The following is a 6,431-nucleotide window of genomic DNA, read 5'->3' on the forward strand; positions in this document are numbered from 1 at the left end:
TCAGCCATGGGTCAAAAATGTCACCACAGTTAAAGTCGCAGTGCATTACCTTGGTCGTAAAGGGATTCTGTGTTCAAGTTTCAGGTTCTGGGCCTCCACTGGCCTCTGTAACAAGCAGTAAGGACCAATCTCAGGGACTCCTTCCCATGAAGTTTTCTGTGCTTCTGCCAGTGGCAAAACTCCTTGATTTGGCCTAGGCCTGAAAGGCCAAAGTCTTCTCTGGTTTTCCTTTTAGATTCACTTCTGTTTTAGGTCACTGGACTTAAGTAATATAGTGTAAGCAGAGTGTTTTTCTGATTCACAGCACATAGTCTGGTACATGGTAGATACTTTTTAAATACTTCCTGGATTGGTGAACGATTACCATTCTCATTTTACTTATTTTTCTCCCTGGAAAACATTTACTCTTAGTCACTTTCCTAATGCCTCCCTCGGAGGAGCTGGTCCGTTTATCTCCCCGTCTGGTGTATTCTCAGCCTGACTTCTTCTGTGGGTTCACAAAGCTGCCGATTTCCTCACAACCCACTGAAACCTCTCCCGGACTTCACTTCCTTCTCAGGGCGGCTCCGTACAGCCCACTTCCCTTTTGTAGCGGAAGCACCTATTTTCTGCTTCTGTTTCCTGTTCTCCCACTGCATGTCCCACACTGCCTTCAGTTCTCAGCACAGCTTCGGCTGAGGTCAACGGCAGCCTCTAATTAATGAACCGGGGCATCCTACCACCCAGTACACTCACCCATCAGCCATTTCTCTCTAGGCTTCTCGTTCTTCTCCTTTGCTCCTCCGCTCCCTTGGACTCACCCACAATACCGGAGTGTCATGGGTTCCTTAATTACTGTGCCAGATGCTCTAGTCTTTACTCTCTTCTCGTCCTTTTCTCTGGCTAATTAGCCTGGTCTTCTCCCAGGCTCTCACTCCCAAGCACAAACCACCCTCCTTCTTGTCTACTACCCTTCCTTCTACCCAGACCTCTAGCTAAACTCCCTCTTCCTTTCTGTGCTCTAGTCATCCTGTCATGAATACCGTTCCCTCAGAGTTCTACACAAATCCCACCGCAATTGTAGTTTCCTGAGCTGGTGCCTTAGAGTCAGGGGTCTCTGCCCAAGCCTACTGATAGTTTTTATATGAAATGATGCTTTTCTCCTTAAAGTGTTGACGTAATGGGTTATATTTTTCTAACAAATATATTCATATTTTAATCATTATGTGTTAGTTTCTTTGTATCAGGGTTATACTAAAATAACTTAAAGGAAACTTCTTTTTCTGCAAACGTTTTTGTAGATATTGAAACAAGTATAACCTGCTAAACTGATCACTTCCTTTGCTATTACAGTAATTTTAATCACTTAAAATTAATTAGTCTAAGTATCAACTAGAAAATCTGTATTATGTATATTTCAATAAAGTAATTTATTTTCTACTTCCATTGACATTTTTATCATTATAATGTATAATATCATCATTTTGTGTGTGTGTGTGTGTGTGTGTGTGTATTCATGCCTGTGGTGGCCACAAGTCACTGTCAGGTGTCTTCCTCAGTTGCTGTCCACACAACTCTTTGAGACTAACTCTGTCCCTGAATGGAATCCACCCATTTGCCTAGACTGGGTGGCTAGCAAGCCTCAGGACTCCTCTCTTCCTACCTCTCCAGCACTAAGATAATTAGATGCCTTGCAGACCATTCATAGGGATGCTGGGGGTCCTTGCAGACCATTCACAGGGATGATGGAGGTCCTTGCAGACCATTCACAGTGATGCTGGGGGTCCTTTCAGACCATTCACAGGGATGCTGGGGGTCCTTGCAGGCCATTCATAGGGATGCTGGGGGTCCTTGCAGACCATTCATAGGGATGCTGGGGACCCTTGCAGACCATTCACAGGGATGCTGGGGACCCTTGCAGACCATTCACAGGGATGCTGGGGGTCCTTGCAGACCATTCACAGGGATGCTGGGGGTCCTTGCAGACCATTCACAGGGATGCTGGGGGTCCTTGCAGACCATTCACAGGGATGATGGAGGTCCTTGCAGACCATTCACAGTGATGCTGGGGACCCTTGAAGACCATTCATAGGGATGCTGGGAGTCCTTGCAGACCATTCATAGGGATGCTGGGGGTCCTTGCAGACCATTCACAGTGATGCTGGGGGTCCTTGCAGACCATTCACAGGGATGCTGGGGACCCTTGCAGACCATTCACAGTGATGCTGGGGGTCCTTGCAGACCATTCACAGGGATGCTGGGCGTCCTTGCAGACCATTCATAGGGATGCTGGGGACCCTTGCAGACCATTCACATGGATGCTGGGGACCCTTGCAGACCATTAACAAAGATGCTGGAGGTCCTTGCAGACCATTCAAAAGAATGCTGGGGTCCTTGCAGACCATTCACAGGGATGCTGGGGTCCTTGCAGACCATTCACAGAGATGCTGGAGGTCCTACCCCAGCCCTCATGCTTATATGACAAGTGCTTTACCAATTGAGCATCTCCCTAGCCCACTGCAGGCTTCCTGTGATGTGTTGTGAGAGGACTCATGATGGAAGTAAGGTGCATTCCTACCTGTTTGTTCATCGACTTATTTGCCCAGTACATAAATACACACACTCACACAAAAATGTACTGGTCCCCTGTCATGTACTGGGTGGCAAAAGCATAAGGATAATTAAGATGCATCTCTGGCCTTCAGTGAGATCACTCTACAGCGACAGGCATATAGATAAGGAAAAACTATCCTAAGACAATGTGCTAAAAGTTATAATAAATCCGTTAATAAGTTGACATGGGACCAGCCACAGAAAAGAAAGGAACCTCATTGCGTCTGAGGTCAGGAAGTCCTTTGTGTAGAAAAACTGAAGGCAAATGAGCAGACTTCTGAGGGCTGAGCTCTTTAACTCCAGCTTGGTCACAACCCTGCAGGCCCTCAAGCTAAGAGCTCGGGTAAGATAAACACACAACCTCTTTGATTTTATTTTGTGAAGTGAACTCCTACGTCCAGGTCTCTCCCACAAAACCTCCATATTTCTTGAGCCAAGGGGTTCAGAGTCAGGGAAACCTAGGAATTTCCTTCACAACCAGCCAAATGATTGCCCAGATATAAAATCATCCCCACTTGAATGGTATGGCTTGAATGTGAACTACCCACCCCATGCCCTGGTCATGAGCTCATTTGCTTGATCACATGGTTCCAAGATGATATCAGTGTTGAGTGAAGAAAGAGTTTATTTTATATTGTCCATCATTGAAGGAAGCCAAGACAAGAGCTTGGAGCAGAAACATGGAGGAATGTTAGTTACTGGCTTGCTTCCCCTGGCTTTCTCAGCTACCTTTCTCATACAGCCCTGGCCTACCTGCCCATAGTGGACTGGGCCTTTACACATCAACCAACAGTCAAGAAAATGGCCACAGGCCTATCTGATGGAGACACTTCCTCAGTTGAGGTTTTTGACTCCCATCTAACTGCAGTCTGTGTCAAGACTAGACTGACCAATACAAGGAAGTTTGGGAATCTGTGCTAGGTGAACCCTCTCTGGAGGAAGTGGGTAGTTGGAGCATAGGCCCTAGAGTTTATAGCCTACCCTCCTGGTCTACTCTGTTTTCTAGTCCCTAAGATATGATCTAGCAGTTGTCACATGCTCCAGCCACCATAAAGTCCACCAGGATGGGCTGTATCCCCACAAATCATGAACCTACGCTCCCTTAAGTTGTTGTCTGATATTTGGCTACAGCATAATATAACTAACATAACCACCTTCTATACGGTCTTACTCCCTCCACTGAAAATGACTTTTCTGAATCTCTAATGACACCTCTTAAAATGTTCAATATTTTATGTCTCTCGATCCTTGGTTCTAATGTATATATCTGGGAAATGGTCTTTGCCTTGTAGAATTCTAGAAGTAGTTCTGGGCATGAGTAGATAGACCCTGCAGGAAAAAATGTAATTAGCAAATGACAGGATCCTGCTCTAGCGCCTTCATTGGGTCCTGCTGCCCTCAGGAGGGACACAGCTTCATTGTTGGTAATGTGTTTAAGGGCCCGTTTTGACTGTCTTTCCTCCCGTATAGCACTCAGCCCTTGTGCCTGATCTAAGCATAGCCAGGCTTACTCCAGGACACAGCTTCAAACGTACATCCACACAGCATATGTCTAACGATTTTACGCCATTATTCAGTCTACTAAGTCAAATACATTATAGTCTCCTAACTTGAAACATGTATTTTCATAAGAACTGCAAACACAAACTCAAATTGAAAAATCCCTTTCACACTACAAGAAACTAATGGTGTATAAAGCTTGCCATTGGTTCAAGGTCCACACTCATGCCTCCCCCATCCTCTGCTCTGCCACCGTATGCTAGAGAGGTCACGTGTTTAGTATGATTCCATACAGCCTGCCCATCTAAATCCCATCCCTACTCTCTGACACAGAGCTATCCCCTAACATAGTCTCAGACTGAGGGTACCAGAAGGTAGAGTAACTGTAAAGAGAATAAATAGGAGTCTCCATGAGAACCATAGTAGCATGCCCAGGACCACTGGCAGGGACTTCTGGGATCTTGGTACTGGACACTAGAAAGGTAATGAGCTCTGGGTAACATTGACCCCTAATTATTTAAATTAAATAGCAACAAAAAAAAGTTAAATGGTTTTCCCACACAGAAGTGAAGATCACACGACCAGAAAAACAGAACTGGGATTCAAGAATACATTTTGTGTCCTATTCTTGGCCACCACACTGTACTGCTTCCTTTGGTAAAGTTCACTTTCCTTAATGTGGCTTAGATTAATTCATTCTTTTCTTCAGCTCCATCCAGACTCACTGTATAACTTGTCCTTTAGGAGTGGACATCATCCCCTTTCTCTCCCACCAGGCATCTTTGTTAAGAACACCTCAGGCCCTTTGTGGCCTCCCTGAAGCGTCACAGTCTGCCCCCACTTCTTTTTTCAGGCTAAGTACTCTTCCTCTTCCAGGTCCAAGTTAAGACTTCCCTGCCTACCAGGAGCTGTCTTAATCTCCATCACCAAGTTGTCTAGCCTGCATACCCCAAAGCAACTAGAGTGGGTATTACATCCTGGGCATTGGAATCCCCTTTCTACACAGTAAGCTAGCTGAGAGAAAGGTTCTTCTTTTGATCAGAGTGCCTGGCTGAAAATTCTTAAATGTGTGCTCACTGCTTAGGGTCCTAGGGGACTCTAACCACAACCTCGATCTCAATTATCTTTTCAAGAGATAAACTAATATTGGGGTCATGGAATACAGGGTTGTTGCTATTTTTCTAAAATAGTTTAAGCCTCAAGTAACCACAGTCTGTGGCATATGCTGCCAGAACGATTTCCCAGTACTGAATTCATGGTCCTCTGTAACATGAGGCTCTGGGAAACCAACAGGTTCCAAGTGGCTGTTCCGAACTGCTCATTCCCCTCTCTGCTTTAGCCAAATCGCCTAATAACTCCATTAAGTTCAACACTAAGACCGGCTAAATAAAAGCCCTTTCCCCAGATCTTGCCCTCAGATAATATGCCCCCAAAATCGTGTTGGCCTGCAGCCTGTTTAGACTGTAGTTTTTTTTCAGTGAAAAAGCTCTTTAGTTGTTTGTTTGCCTGTTTTGACTTGGCAGTCATTCAATTGCATACAAGTTCTTGCCTCCACAAGAAGGCCTGAAGCTTTCAGAAGTTAGGAAATAAATATAGAATTATGAGCTGGTCTGTTTCCCCCCTGAACTCTTTCATATGGGCCCTAGGAAACCTGATGACTCCATCTTTTTTCCTGCCCTGTTAGATTTTAAAGGATTGGTATCCTCACACAGTGATAGCAGCCGAGAGGGTGTAGGAGTGAACTGTAAGGTAATCTTTTCAAACACAACTGGCACCATCCCCACAACCATACACCAATCAGTACAAGGAGGTATAGCCTTGTTAGAGGAAGTGGGTCACTGTGGAGGCGGGGCTTTGAGGTCTCATATACATTCTCATGTCTGGACAGTATGAGCTGGAGTCTCCTCTAGGCTGCCTTCAGATCAAGATGTACATCTCTTGGCTTCCCCAGGATCATGTAGGCCTGCACGCTGCCATGCTTCCTGTCATGATGATAATAGACTAAACCTCTGAAACTTTATACAGTCCCAAGTAAATGTCCTTTATAAGAGTTGCCTTGGTCATGGTGTCTGTTCACAGCAATGCAAACCTAGACAGGGTGCTATTGACATGCTGTGGGTATTGAAGCAAGGGTGTGATAAACATCTTACAATCTACAAGACAGCTCTCCCACAATAAGGGATTATCCATTCCAAAATGTCAACAGGACCAAGATTAAGCCATGTACCAAAGAGATTAAGAGGTCAGAGCTAAGTCCAGAGTCTGTTATTATCCAAGTAACAGTAAGTGTTATTATCCAATTGAACAAATTGTTTTACCTTTGCAAACTGGTTTGTTGG

Source organism: Rattus norvegicus, chromosome 2 (genome assembly GCF_021556685.1).
Source record: "Rattus norvegicus strain SHRSP/BbbUtx chromosome 2, alternate assembly SHRSP_T2T, whole genome shotgun sequence".
Classification (NCBI taxonomy): domain Eukaryota; kingdom Metazoa; phylum Chordata; class Mammalia; order Rodentia; family Muridae; genus Rattus; species Rattus norvegicus.